The sequence below is a fragment of the Humulus lupulus genome, chromosome 8 (genome assembly GCF_963169125.1).
Source record: "Humulus lupulus chromosome 8, drHumLupu1.1, whole genome shotgun sequence".
NCBI lineage: Eukaryota > Viridiplantae > Streptophyta > Magnoliopsida > Rosales > Cannabaceae > Humulus > Humulus lupulus.
The window spans coordinates 141,776,977-141,792,666 of record NC_084800.1 but is presented as its reverse complement, the minus strand read 5'-3'; positions in this window follow the sequence as shown (position 1 = coordinate 141,792,666).

Sequence of the window (15,690 nt, the reverse complement as noted above, 5' to 3'; positions counted from 1 at the left end):
TAATCTATTTCTTCATAATCATCATTACTATGAGTCTCGAAACTACCTCATGGAATATTCGTTAAGATATTATTGTTTTTTTCATTAGTGAATTGAAATTCAAACTTAGAGGTAAACCTAAGTATAAGAAAATAACATCTCATGGCTACCGGTAAATCATCTTCATCATCCATAGTCTCCCATAAATCTTCTAATTTTGAAACTAATTACTAATTACTAAGACATATTGTTCCATGGCTCTCATCATAATTTGCTTAGTAGTTTGAAGGTGAACTATACCCTTGTGAAATAGGATCAATCTTTAAATGATTCTTTCTAGCACTCCTATTGTATTCATTAGTTCTCTAATTATTTTCAATGCCTTAATAGATCGGATATCATGATAGGTCAAAGCTCCATTCATTTTTATTGAAAACATAATGACTAAAACGTTAGCTATTAATATAAACATACTAATCATAATATAAACACTTACATTGGTGATTAGATCCAGAGCTTGTTCGTGTGTATCAAGGAGAACTTCATGCATATGAACTGTGGACTTTGATACCAACTCTAATGCCCTGACTAATTCTAAGACCTTGGACCATTAAAAACTACTAAGACATAACTACTATTTTGGGAATACATTCAAGAAAGAATAGTACTTTATTATAAAAATCCAACATATGAGATCCCATTGTTATTTACATAAAAACATTAAAGAAAACATAACCTTTAATTAATTATACAAAAACTAATTGCGGAAAAATAAATACATAAATTAAAAATACTAAAAAATATAAACTTCATCCTCGATCTTTCAGGAGTCCATCCCCAATACACATGCCAAAGCATCCATGAATCTGTCCCGCCTTCCAAGCTTATTTTCCTGCACCATCTAAAATAAAAGGAATGAGCTTAATGCCCAACAAGGAAAATCTACTAAAACATAATGTAAATCACAAGACGAAAAACATATACTATATATCATATAATGTAAAAACGTAAATCATAAAAACATAGGACTACAATATTAATGGCCATTAAATCATTACCGTAGTATGTGATAAAACAATCTAGGTCCTCAGTCTACAAATCGAGGTAGGTTAGATGACAAAATAGTATATGATAACCCATCTAGGTCCTATGTCTACTAATCGAGGAAGGGTAAATCATAACTCTAATCTACGATAATGATAAAACATATTGGGATTTGATTTGCTATCTAAGCAACTATAATACACAAGTGACTATAACATAAAACATATTCATATACATATATAACATATCAACATAACATAACATATCATATAAACATATCATAACACATATGATCTAACCTATTTTCCTTACTAGAACCGGGATATTGGAGACATGAACGGGATTGGAAAACTCCTAAAACCAACAGTAAGAATCATAAGTTTCTAAAGAAACAGAGATGAAAAGGTTATCTAAACAATCAAGATAGAGACTTACCGAAAATCCTTAAGTTTCAAGAAACTTAAATACCTAACCAAAAGCTATAATGACGAGTTATGATCTAAAAGAAAATGAAAGAAAATAAAAGAACTATGATGGATTAAACCTAAGGATGAGAATACCTTGATAGGCTAGAACTTCGATCTACACCTCAATACCGAAATATCACTCTATCTTACTTCCCAAGTGATTAGAAAAGCTTGGATTGGAAAGCTTTTAAATCCCAAAACCCTGGTGTTTTCTCTCTTAAATAACTTAGCAGCTTGGAGGCTCTGAAGAATGCTTTAATGATGAATGAAATGGCTGAGTACTAGATCTTATTTATAGAGTTCAAGGAGTGAAACTAACCCCTTTTAAAAGGAATAAATAAATGAATAATAATTGAATAAATTTGAATTTTCGGTTCAATACATGCCCAGAACTTGGTCAAAAACATTCATGAGCAAATCTAACCTGTTGAGGCCTGTTTCTTATTCAGTTCCATGAAATTTCAAAAACATCACAAAGGGCCGATATATCGCCCCTATAGGCGATATATCACCAGCCCCTATGTCCCGAGCCTTCATGGTTTCGTTTGTACGAAGTCGACGTGTTTTCCATATCAACCTTAGGCGATGTATCGGCCCCTATAGCTGCGATATATCGGCATACGCTAATATTTTAAACACGTTTTTGCACATTTTCAACACACTTGAAGTTTGTTAAAAAACCTTTGACTGAGTAAAACGTGATCCTAACAGTTGCTGGAAGGTTATAGAGCTTCTAGATCTATCTTTTATTAATTTATTCATCTAAAATCCTTAAATCCTTAATAAACATGCATGTGACAAGTGTCACATTCTTAATTATTCTATCTAAACCTTAGGTTATAATAAATATTATTTCTAGGACCAACTATATTAATCAAACCCTATGTTACAATTAATATTTCTAAATTATAGGTTAAAGTTATAAAATCCATAAATATTTCTACGAGTTTCCAACTAAATCCCGGCTTGAACCAATAATAACGAAAAGTAAAATACTACAAGATACTACTAGCTACTACTATCTAGCTAAGTAAAATTATGAGACACTACATAAACCTACTTCCATCAAAGCCTATAGCTAAGACACCCTCATAATTGTGGACAGATCACAAACCTATTCTTAGGCATGTGTGTATATAGGGATGTACAACACATGTGCTAAAAGCTAAGACTAGGAAGTTAGAACCTAGATCTAAAGTATGTTTATGTAACCACCTAATTTCTCATGATATTATCGAGAACACATCATTGGATCATAAACATAAATATTGCTCATTTATTACAGAAATACCATAATAAGCAAAAGGGATCTCATGTCTTTACAAAAATAAAATAATAGTCTTTAACAAAATAAAATGAGCAACATTAAAAATAAAAGAAAAACTTAAAAGGAAATTCTTTTTAAATAAAGTCATAGGCCCATTGATCATTCCTCGACTATATGGTCCCCACGAGTACATCACTAAGCTCTTAGGTCCCACTCTCCACCGACTTTTCTATCATCAATTGTCTGCACACCAATATATTAAGGAGTGACCTTCTAAGCCCAGTAAGAAAATACAAACAAGAGTCATACAACTAGTAATCATAACAAACATATCATAAATCATAACAATGCTAACCTATACTAATCATACAAGATCATAATATTTCTAGGTCATAACGTTGGTCATAATCAGAGGTCAAAATCAGATCTCATAATAGGTCATAATAATTCATAATCATAGGTCATAATAGGTCATAATAACAAGACATGTATAAGGAATTAAATAAGTGCTTATACAGGGGTGGCAATTAAGCCCCGAACATAAGTCTGTCATACAGTTTTGGAAGCCGAGCCTACTGAACATCAACTTAAGTCTGACATACATTTCTGAATACCTTAGGTCCAGCCACACTTATCTTCTTATTCTACCTAAATGTTAGGGTCAAACATATCACAAAACTAAGTCATAAACTAAACTACCTAATTTTCCTTACCTTGAGCGTGGAAATGAGAAGAAAAAAGAGAGATTGATTTTGCTATAGAGAATCACCTAAAACCTTATATATGACATAAAATATGTTAGATTAGAGACTTATAATAATAACTATACTTCCAAAATTTCTAAACCTTATAAAATCATACCTTTACCTTAAAATCTCAAATGGTCCAAAATCTCGAGCCTCCACGAAATGTCTATCCTCAACAACAATGTATAGAGTGGGTCTTAGGATAATTTCAGCTATATATTGTTTTTGAGAAGCTTGGTATTTCAGCTATATAGGGTCTATAATGGCTACAATGTTTGAGGCTATTTAAGAAAATAGAAGAAGAAAGAAATCCCAAGCACTATAAAGGCTATAGTGATTTCAGCTATGATGTGTTTATGGGGAAAGAAGATGAGAGCTGTTCGGAGAGTAAATTTCGAAAATGAATAGGATACTTGGAAGCTTGGAGTATGTGAAAAATGAAGAACTCTAACGCTTTATTTATAGGCTCTAGGTCTTAACTACATTCCTTAATTTTCTCCACCATCCTTCAACAAGTCTTTAAAATTTGAATCTCCCTCCCCCTTGGTAGTTTCGGCCAGCCCACTTCCATCTCCTAGTCTTGTGCTACAACTCCTCTCTTAATGCCATTTTCTCCTATGTAACAAAAATGGATTCAAAGCCCCCATTTTCTCCTCCTTACTCTCCCACACATACACCTAAGCCAGTCAAATTCAAAAAAATTCAAATGGTTTCAACCATCACCAACTTAGTCACTTAGTTTCCTCTTTGCAAGCTTGGAGTGACACCTAGTTCCTTAAGTTCAAAAGTGAGCAAAAACCTAGCCTAATATTATGCCACACAACTATGAATAGTTTGGTCTTCTATTTAGTTCTTCAAAATAACTCTATTATTTAATAAATAAATTCACAAAAATTCCACCTAATAAAACTGGGAATTTCGGCCATAGCCTTATATTTGAATAATTGAGACTTAATTTAATGCCACATGTATATTCCTTAGACCACCAAATGATATGTGCATTAAAACTATATTCTAATTTAATTAAAAACTTAAAAATATCCACTAATTTAAATCATATGTTAAAATCTTATAAGTACTAACTAAAATAATTATAACTATCAAAATTATGATTATTTTCTAAATCATATCCTTAAAATAAATAATTTAAACTTAAACCAATCTTTTTAATTTTCACCACTCAAACTGAACTATAAACTATAAATACTAACATATAGTCAAAATTAAGGAGAAAATAATAACCTTGGTTATTACAGTTTATTTGTTGGATACCCTAGAGGCACTAGAGGAAGTTACTTCTATAGTATGACCGAAAAGAAAATATTTGTGTCGACAAATGCTACTTTTCTAAAGAAGAATATATGAGGGAATTCAAACCTCAAATTAAGGTTATACTAGAGGAGTTACTTGGTGATAAAATTACACCAAAATTGACTTTAGAAGTTGGAACAAAATAGACAGCAATTCCAAACCAGGATACTACCATAGTCCTTCGTAGTAGGAGAGTTGTAAGACAACATGTTCATTACACTGGATTCATAGAAGCACAAGTTTCAATATCAGATGAAAATTTTGATGACCCGTTGACTTATAGTCAAGCGATGAATGCTCTTGATAAGGAAGAATGGCTTGAAGCTATGAAACTTGAGATGAAGTCAGTGTACTCCAACTCGGTCTGGGAACTTGTAGATTTTCCTCAAGATGTAAACCCATTGGGTGCAAATGGATATATAAGAGAGAGAGAGGAGTTGATGGGAGAGTAGAGAATTTCAAAGCGAGGTTAGCAACTCAAGGCTACACACAGAAAGAATGTGTGGATTATGAAGAAACATTTTCTCCTATGGCCATGCTAAAATCCATCTGGATCCTCTTATCCATTGCCAATCATTTTGACTATGAGATTTAGAAAGTGGACGTCAAAATGGCTTTTCTAAATGGCCACCTTGATGAAAGTATCTCTATGGTGCAACCAGAGGGTTTCACAGAACAAGGGAAAGAGCAAAAGGTTTTCAAACTACAAAGGTCCATTTATGAACTTAAGCAAGGGTCCAGATCATGGAACATAAGATTTGACCAAGCTGTTAAATCTTTTTGTTTTTATCAAAATGTCAATGAGCCTTGTGTAAACAAGCAAATTGATAAGGACAAAGTGGCCTTTCTAGTTTTGTACGTAGATGATATATTACTCGTTGGGAATGATGTGAATAATTTATGTAAAAGTCTGGCTAGACAACCAATTCCAAATGAAAAATTTGTGAGTGGCAAGCTACGTTCTTGGGATACGATTAATTTGTGACCGCAAGAAAAAGGTGTTGGCCCTATCTCAAGCATCTTATATAGATAAAATACTTGTGAAGTATGTGATGCAGAATTCCAAGAAGGGAAACCTCCCATCTCATCATGGTGTTCACCTCTCCAAGAACCAATGTCCTAAGACACCCCAAGAGGAAGACGAAATGAGACGGATATCATATGCATCTGTAGTAGGAAACTTAATGTATGCAATGTTATGTACCAGACCTGACATTAGCTATGTTGTGGGTATAGTCAGTAGGTACCAACCAAATCCAGGAATCAATCACTAGATAGTAGTCAAACACATTCTCAAGTATCTTAGCAGAACGAGAGACTATATGCTAGTATATTCCGAAGAGAATTTGATTTCAATTGGATATACAAATTTTGACTGCCAATCTGACAAAGATTCTAGGAAATCTACGTGTACATCTATTTTTTCACTTGGGGGTGGTGCAATTAAATGGAGGAGTATAAAGCAAGCTTGCATTGCTGACTCCACCATGGAAGCAGAATATGTTGCTGCAAACGAAGCAAGTAAGGAGGTTGTAGGGCTTAGGAGGTTTTTGGGTGGTCTGAAAATTATTCCACACATGGATAAACAAATTGTACTCTACTGTGACAACAGCAGAGTAATTGGCAACTCAAGAGAACAGAGAAGAGATAAGAAAGTCAAGCATGTAGAGCGTAAGTACCACCTCATAAGAAAGATAGTACAAAGAGGGGATGTAATTGTTCAGAATATTAAATCAACAAACAACCATGATGATCCCTTTACAAAGAAGTTGCCTCCTACGAGTTTTGATAGTCATTTCTTCGATTTAGGATTACGTGACATGTCTTATTTGCTTTAGAGCAAGTGAGAGACTGTTGGGATTTGTGCCCTTAAAGTGTATTTCTGTATGAACGATTACTGTTAATTAAATAAAGTTAATATTTTGAACTCATATTTGTATTTAATTATACATGCCATTTATCATGAAGATCCAATATTATTTATGTGGTATTGAATTAAGTATATGTATAAAGATATATATATATATATACAAGAGGAATTAATTCAAGATAATAATATAAAAATTTTATGTAATCGCTAAATAAAGTAGGAGCTTTATTAAATAAATATTATGTGTACAGTCTATCTGTAACGCCCTGGTTACTCTAGAATAGTTACGGTGAACGGTGAACCGGAAATTTGACTCATTGCCTGAGTCCTTTGGTTAAAAACGTGTTCTAAGTGTTATTAACAGGTTAAGGTGAAAACCAATAAAAAGGAAATGATATGTTTTATTGATACATAAAACTGTTCATGGGCCCACAAGAACATTTACAATTTATTTACAACTCAAAAAGGTCATTACTATTCCAAAATTATAAACCCGCCGACCTAAGCGGCAAAAATAGGGTAAACCCCCTAGTTCCTCTGAGAATTCCTTGGCCGTGGTGGTCAAGCGGCCGCATATGTACACATCACCACCTAAGCTCTCCACTCAAGGTTGGGTGAGATTTTCTTTTCCTTTACCTGCACCACATAGCACCCATGAGCCAAATCCCAGCAAGAAAACATAACATTATATGTAAACATTATCAAATGATTATCATTATAATCACACTTGAGCACAAAGCTTTCAAAGAAATGAGTGAATATCACTTGAGGTCCTGATAAACCATACTGAGTGACTGACAAGCAAGTCACTAATTCAAGTGGAAGAGTGGCTGCTAGGTAAGCCACTAGCCTTCGGCAGGTTCTGGTTAACCATACTGAGTGACTGACAGGCAAGTCACTAATTCAAATGGAAGAGTGGCCGCTATGTAAGCCACTAGCCTTCAAGCGCTTATATTATTCATCGACCCTGAGGTCGGTCCGACATTAATGCTCTTTGAGTCATTCAATGCAGAAAGTCGATTAGATCTAATCTTTACTGGCTCACGTTAAACACGCTAAGACCGTCCTGACTAATGAGTCAGCGCAATGTGACCAGTGCCCAGTACCCCTGCCGAACCTGACTAATAAGTCACAGCTTCAGAGTTGATACTAGCACCTTTGCCAAATCTGACTAATGAGTCAGTACCATGCACAAGTGAGCAACATTTGCTAAGTATTCCACAATAAATTCATGTCCACATTTATACAACCAACATGCCTCATGAACAACCATGCATGTCACGTTTGGGGTGCAGCTTTCTTACCTCTGGTTCGAGCTAGAATGAATAAAAGAACGACCCTTGAGAACGATCAACCCTTTTGGTCCTTTAGCGGTTACCTGGTCATAACCAATTATGGGATTCCATTAATAAAATAAATAACAAAAGGTTCCCAAACCAAAACCTAGCCTCCAAGACATCAAACACTACTTAACCGGGTAGTAGGATCGACCCCGAGGCCTAAGGCTTGAATCCCCAAGCTAAAAACACATTTCTGGCCAAAAATTCCCTTATGGACCGCGGCTCACCCTCCTAACAGAACCATTTCCCTCACCAAAACACACGTAGGCCGCGGCTCACCATAGCCATGCCGCGACCCTTTACCAAAACCAGCAAGCACCAGCTTGCTTCCCCTGCATTTTCCCTCAGAACCAAGCCTTCAAACCAGTTCCAAACCTTCTCCAAACACTCAATCCAACCCCTAAACATCATCTATATCAAACCCTCATCAAAACCCAAGTTAAACTTCAATCAAACTTCCATCAATTCAATTATCCATCAAGAGAGTTACAAACTAAAACTCAAAGCTAAAACAGAGTAAAATCAGAAACCAATGGCTAAGACTCACCTCAAATCCGAGATTAGAACTCCTTTAATGGCAGAACCAAGTCCACAAACTTAGCCCCTTGATTTCCTAGCTTAATTCCCCAATTCAAGCTCAAAAACTCCAAAGAGGAAATGGAAGAGAATGATGTACGGGAAGGAGAAGGAAAACCCTGTTTTTGCTCTGTTTTTCTACAGTCAACTAAAGGTTCATATACATCCAAACCAAATGACCTAAATGCCCCTAGGTCATTTAAGGCTTCTAAAGTCATTCCAAGGGTAAAATCGGTATTTTCCACCTATCTCTTTAATCATAATTAACACTCTCCAATTCCCGCTAATCTCAAACACCAATAATTCATATCCCGTTACCCTATAATTCCCGGTAACTCTCTAACCATTAAAACACCCCGAGACTCACCCCGAGCCCCGAGCTTAAGCCTGTTCTGACCAAACCGATAATTAACATACCATGATCGTCTCATGCCGAATGGCTCGAACAAACCCACATTATAATGTGGTCTCAAAACATATCACCAACATGCATACAAATAAACAATTTATCCTCAATGGGCCAAATTACCATCACACCCCTGTAACTAAAAATATAGACACACATGCATGCATTTAACATCATATTATAATATAATCCACATATACATGCATATATTCATTTAATGGCTTAATTAAACAAGAATGGCCCTCCCGGCCTACTATTCCTGCCATTAAACCATAACAGAGAATTCGGGGCATTACACTATCTTTAGTTTAAGACAGAGCAGTTTATCCAGACTATGAAGTGTAGCGTAGGGATGTAAATGGGGTTCAATATTCCTATGACCAAATTCTTGATATATTGGACTCATAGAACTACAAGTGGCTGGGAACATACTTCACAGAGATGGAATCTTATCCTTACATAAACGAAAGCAGATTAGTTGTTCCTTTTAGTGTTGATTCGAGGCTTGAACATAGAGCGCTCAATTTCTGTTAGAGAACATAAATTTCATTCTATAATTAAATTTATAGAATAATTTTAATTAGAGGATCAATGGAATGAATAGATAAAAAAATAATTAGAGAGGTTAACAGACATTAAGACCTAGCTCTAATTATGAACAACTAGCAGAGGGTCATAACTCATACAAATGACTGAATCAACGAACAATTTTATAGGGTTAGCTTCTAATAATATAAGACTGTAGTTTTGAGAGTTCAACTATGAATTTCTAGTGGAATAATTCATAGTTAATAAGTTAATTAATGGAACTAAGAGTTATTGAAATTAATTAAATTACTAAAGCTTAGAACTATGGGTCCATATTGTCCCCGTACTAGCCTGATAACACGTAGGTGAGATTTTTGTATTAAATGGGAATAATTAAAATTATTATTATTCTCACAAATAAATATTATGCGTGACATAATATTTAAAGTATTATTTATGAAATAATATTTAATTGCAAATAAAATTATATTGATAATTATGTGAAATTAATTATTATTGAAAATTAATTTAATCATATTTTATTTTTTGATATAATTGTATACTATATAAAATAATATAATAAAGGCCCAACAAATAGCATTTTATAGAGATAAAATACCACAGGGCCCAAAACCTTGTAGTTGGTGCCATCCACAGTCCAAATGGATTGTGGCCCACGCAGAGGACCAATGAGATTAGGCATAGTATGGATGATGGTGGGTTAGGAGGCTAAAACGCTATTTGATCTACACGTGTTCTACATCTAGGAAAGCTATTTATAAGTTTCTATTTTTGTAACGACCCAAATTCACTAATAAGGCTTAAGGGCCTTGATTAGTATGCATGGAGGGCATAACAGAGATTATGTGTGGTTTTAATAATTTAGATGCATGATTATGATTTAAAGCATGTTATATGATTACTTGAGTATTTGAGATACATGACTATGTGTGTTAGTATGCATATAGGCCCAGATTAGGTTAGAAGGGCATAATCGTAATTTTGGCCATTATGAGCATAACTGCTTTGATATATGTGATAATTGTTGAGACCACATTATTATGTGGATATATCCGCGATCAGTGACTCGAGATGATCCTAGTGAGCAAAGTAGCGGAAAAGTCATAGCGGGGATTTATACCCGGCTCGGGGTGAGCTCAGGGGTATAAATGGGAATTTAGTGGATAAGCTGGAGATTATTATGACATTGAGGAATGCTATTGGTGATTAATTAGGTATCGGGAATTAAGCGGGAAATAATAGAGACACTCGAGGAAGTAGCAGGAATTTGATAAAATGACTAAAATGCCCTTAAGTGGACTAAAGGATTAGAGTTGATAGGGAGGGCATAAAGGTCATTTGACTCTTAAGGATGGGTATTACTGAGGTTTTAAGTTAGTGGAATTTGTAGAATATCAAAGAAGTCTGAAAAAGAAGGGAAAAGAAAGAGGGAAAACAGAGAGAGTTTCTCTAAGTCGGTTTACACTTTCCTTCACCTGTTTCTTGAGAATTTCTGGAGTAAAGCTTAGAGGAGAGCTGGGATAACTAAACATCAAGGATCTTGACCTAAGATTAAGGAATTGGCAGAGGTTTAGCAGGGTTTCACTAACACTTGAGGTAAGATTCTAGAGTTCATCCATTTCTGTTTCTGGTTTTTTTTTAAGTTGTGGTACTTGAGCTGAATTGAATGGAACTTTGGGGAAATTCAGGCTTAAGGCTGAGGAGTAGCAAGCCAAGAGAGCCTAGGGATAGCTTGTGGGCGAAATTCTATCAAAGGTATGAATTCTAAGCTCTAATTCTGATGATCAGCTGGTTTATGTTGGGTTTTAGAGTTTGGAGGTGGCTATGGTGAATTTTGGGTTTGTGATTGCATGTGCTTGGGTTTTAGATGTTTAGGGTGCTTGGGATGAGTGGAGTGTGGTCATGAGGTTGTTTTTAGGTTTGGGTAAGAGTTGGAAGAGGTTTGGTTGAGATTGGCTCGAGAAAATTGCACAAGGGGAAATTTTGGTGTTGGGCTGTCTGTGACTAGCGCTACAGCGCTAGCCTTTGGGCGCTGTAGCGCTAGGCCATTTTGCTGGAAGGGTTTTGGCTTCTGTCTGTAGCGCTATGGCGCCCTCCCAAGAGCGCTGTAGCGCTACCCTGCCTTCTGAAGGGGATTTTAGGGTAATTTGCAATGGTTTTTGACCTTAGGTTTGGGGTTTGGTTCCACCACCTTGTTTGGTGGAACTAGGACATCCTGGGGGCTCGGGTTTGGCCCCGGGGCTAGGTTTTGAACTTGAGGGTTGATGATGACTTTGGCCATGATTGTGTTTAGGTGAACGCTAGGGCTCGAGTGGGATCGTGCTCAAGGTGTCGAGGGATCAAAGCTATTGAATTGAAAGGTAAGAAAACTGCACTTGGTTACATGATTGTGATGGGACTAAGTGCTCCCGAGAATTGTATCATGTCAATGTTCGTATCATGCCATGGGACATGTAAAAGCGGCCTAAGAGTGCCGTACATACTAATAGCGCACAGAGCGCGACTCGGCCACTGGGAGCCATGAACACTGGGATAACAGAGGGAGCAGCCTGTGAGCGCTAGCCCTGGTTATCGTTTATAAACTGTGCCTGTTATGTGTTGATATACCTAGTATGTGGAATACTTGACTATATTGAATGGTTATCTGACTGAGGCTATGTGACGCAACGTGAGATATTTACTTGTCTGATAATTGCTTATGCTTTATTGTTATTGTGTTTTCTTGCTGGGCCTTGGCTCACGGGTGCTACGTGGTGCAGGTAAAGGCAAGGGCAAGTTGGACTAAGCCTGAGGTGGAGAGCTCCGAGGTGAAATGTACATAGCCAGCTGTTCGATCACCACGATCGAGGAGTGGACCAGGACAGAGATTACCTAACCGCTTGTTTTGCCTTAGTATGGCTGGATATTGTACCTGAGTCTTGCAACTTTTGTAAATGATCTTTGAACTTGTATTTTTGGGATCCCGTATAAACAAATAGTGTTTCTTAATGAAAAATGTGACTTTTGAGACCAAAATGCTTTTAACCCTAGTTCCTTGAAACTTCTGCAACACAATTTTAATTAAATGACTTGATTAGCAAGTCTGGCACTTTATAAACACACAGTGTAACGGTCTTGGCTATCCAGGGCGTTACAATTTTATTCAGATTCATGCGCAGGAGAAATATCTCATTCTAGTTATGGTTCCTAGAGTTATTCGTTTTTATGCTTTAATAATTGTTATTATCACATGCTTTAGCTGCACTATCAAACACATTATCAAAAACTAACACTTCTCAATATACACTTCTACATCACCATAAGGATCACTACTATGTAGGGTCCTGACCATCTTGACTTGATCTTTCTTGGAAACAGCTTCAATCTTGAATTGAATAGAAGAACCTACTGCCTTGGTTGAAATTCCTTTAGAATAAGGTTCTTTTCATGCCAAGCCTTAGTGTGTTCCTTGTAAATCTTAGCATTCTCATAAATAAAGAATGATATTATGCTCAAAAAGGGTAACTAGGGATATACTTATCAAGGTTGGCTTGAAAGGCTCAATCGTTACAAAAGATTGCCTAAATCATTTCCCTAAGCATGCATTGTTTAAGATTTTGTCTCAAGTAGTGATCAAAACAATTCTAGGATAATATATTTTTCTTTCTAAACAAAATAATTTCAACAAGCATAAATCTTCTCCAAGCAACAACAACCTAGAAATCATGATTAAGTGTTCAATTATGTGTAGCGAACTCAAGTAAAAGAAAGAAACATTTAAACCAAGCACACAGACTAAAGCAACAACATTATTTTCATTGGATTATACAACAAAACATTCATATTTTCTCATCGCCTAGATCATCATCAACTTGATTTACATTAACACACTAAACAAAAATATAAAAATAAACAATACCTAAACAAAAGCTAAACATAAACAAACTAAGATATCTACAATTAGCAAAGCAATAAAAATTAAATCCCTTTTCCCAAACTCAATCTAGACAGTGTCCCCAGTTGATACGAACCACGCCAACAAATGTGACAAAACCCGAACCAAATCTGGATAAACAACCCAAGAACACTCGAATTTGGAATGGAAACCGCGACCCAATGCTTAGCAAAGCACGAACCTTGGTATGGTGAAGACGCCACAAACGGGAATGGATTATCCGTTTGATAAGTTAGATTTGAACGCCACAAGGAATCCCCTTGATAAGTTCGAAAGTTTCTTCAAGAACTCAAGAAGAAAACTCACAATGTTTTTCATTAACCAAAACTATCTGCATTCCAAGTTGTCCACAAGTCCTAATTAGCCGAAAATTACAAAGAGGGTTTTTAGACATATAAAAACCCTAAAATACCCATAATGAAAAAGCCCAAAACGACATGTCTTTGACTCCAACAAAGACTCTAATAAAACATGAAAATATAGTTCAAACTAAAAAAAATAATTAAAGGAATCAAGTTCCTAAACTGAGTCAACTTTGATGAGCAGCACAAGCCTTTGCTCACCCTCAGTAGTGAACACCTCTTCTTGTTGTAGAATTCTATGGATTAAGTTGTTAAGCTCTTCTTTGAATCTCCTAGCTCGCGCCCTCGTCACCGGACCAACTGGAACTTGAATTGGATCATTAGTCTTGATTTCCTCATCATTCCCCCCCTCTTGAGAAGGTTTTGTCCTCAAATTGTCACCTATGTCAAAAGGACTCAGATTAGTAACATTGACAGTAGCACTAATATTGTACTCACCTGGTAAATCTAGTCAGTAGGCATTGTCATTGATCCGTTCTAGCACTTGAAACGAACCATCTCCTCAAGGTAGTAACTTGGAACGTCTTTGTGCTGGAAATCTTTCTTTCCTCATGTGCAACCACACCCAATCATCGGGCTCAAAAACCTGCTTGTGACGTCCCTTGTTAGCTTACTTGATGTATTGCTCTGTCCGCCTCTCTATGTTGAGCCGTGCCCTCTCTTGGAATTGCTTCACAAATTCTGCCTTCTTCTTGCCATCTAAATTCACATGCTCAGAAACAGGTAAAGGTGATAAATCCAATGGAGTTAAAGGGTTAAAACCATAAACAATTTCAAACTGTGAAAACTTAGTAGCAGAATGCATGGAACGATTATAAGCAAACTCAACATGTGGTAAACAATCCTCCCAAGTCTTAATGTTCTTTCTAATGATAGCCCTCAACAAAGTGGATAAAGTTCTATTAACTACTTCTGTTTGACCATCATTTTGAGGATGACAAGTAGTAGAAAACAACTATTTCGTTCCAAGTTTACCCCACAACGTCTTCCAAAAGTAACTCAAGAACTTAGCATCCCGATCTGACACAATTATCCTAGGCATACCATGTAATCTCACAATCTCCCCGAAGAACAAATCTGCAACATTAGAAGCATCATCAGTTTTATGACAAGGTATAAAGTGAGCCATCTTAGAAAACCGGTCTACAACCACAAAGATTGAATCCCTCCCACGCTTACTCCTAGGTAATCCCAAAACAAAATCCATCGAAATATCAACCCAGGGTGAACTAGGAATAGGTAGTGGTGTGTAAAGACCATTTGGCTGGACTCTCGATTTAGCCTGCCTACAAGTGACACACCTACCACAAATTCGCTCAACATCTCGTTTCATGCGTGGCCAATAAAAGTTCTCCTGTAACATAGCTAGAGTCTTAGCGACTCCAAAATGTCCCATCAACCCTCCACTGTGGGACTCCCGAACTAACAAATCTCTCAACAAACAATTAGGTACACACAACTGATGCTCCCTAAACAAGAAACCCTCATTCCTATAAAACTTTCCCTCAGCAGATTTGTCACAAGCACCATAAATCTCCCCAAAGTCGTGGTCAACATTATAAAGTTCCTTAATGTGCTCAAAACCAAGTAATTTAGCATCAAGAGTAGAGATTAAGGCATACCTGCGTGAAAGTGCATCAGCAACCACATTCTCCTTACCTTGTTTATACCGAATGACATAGGGAAATGTCTCAATGTACTCAACCCATCGTGCATGTCTCTTGTTCAGCTTATGTCGTCCTTTCAAATGTTTCAAGGATTCATGATCCGTACGAATCACAAACTCCTTCGGCCACAAATAGTGCTGCCATGTCTCTAAAGCTCGAACCAACGCGTACA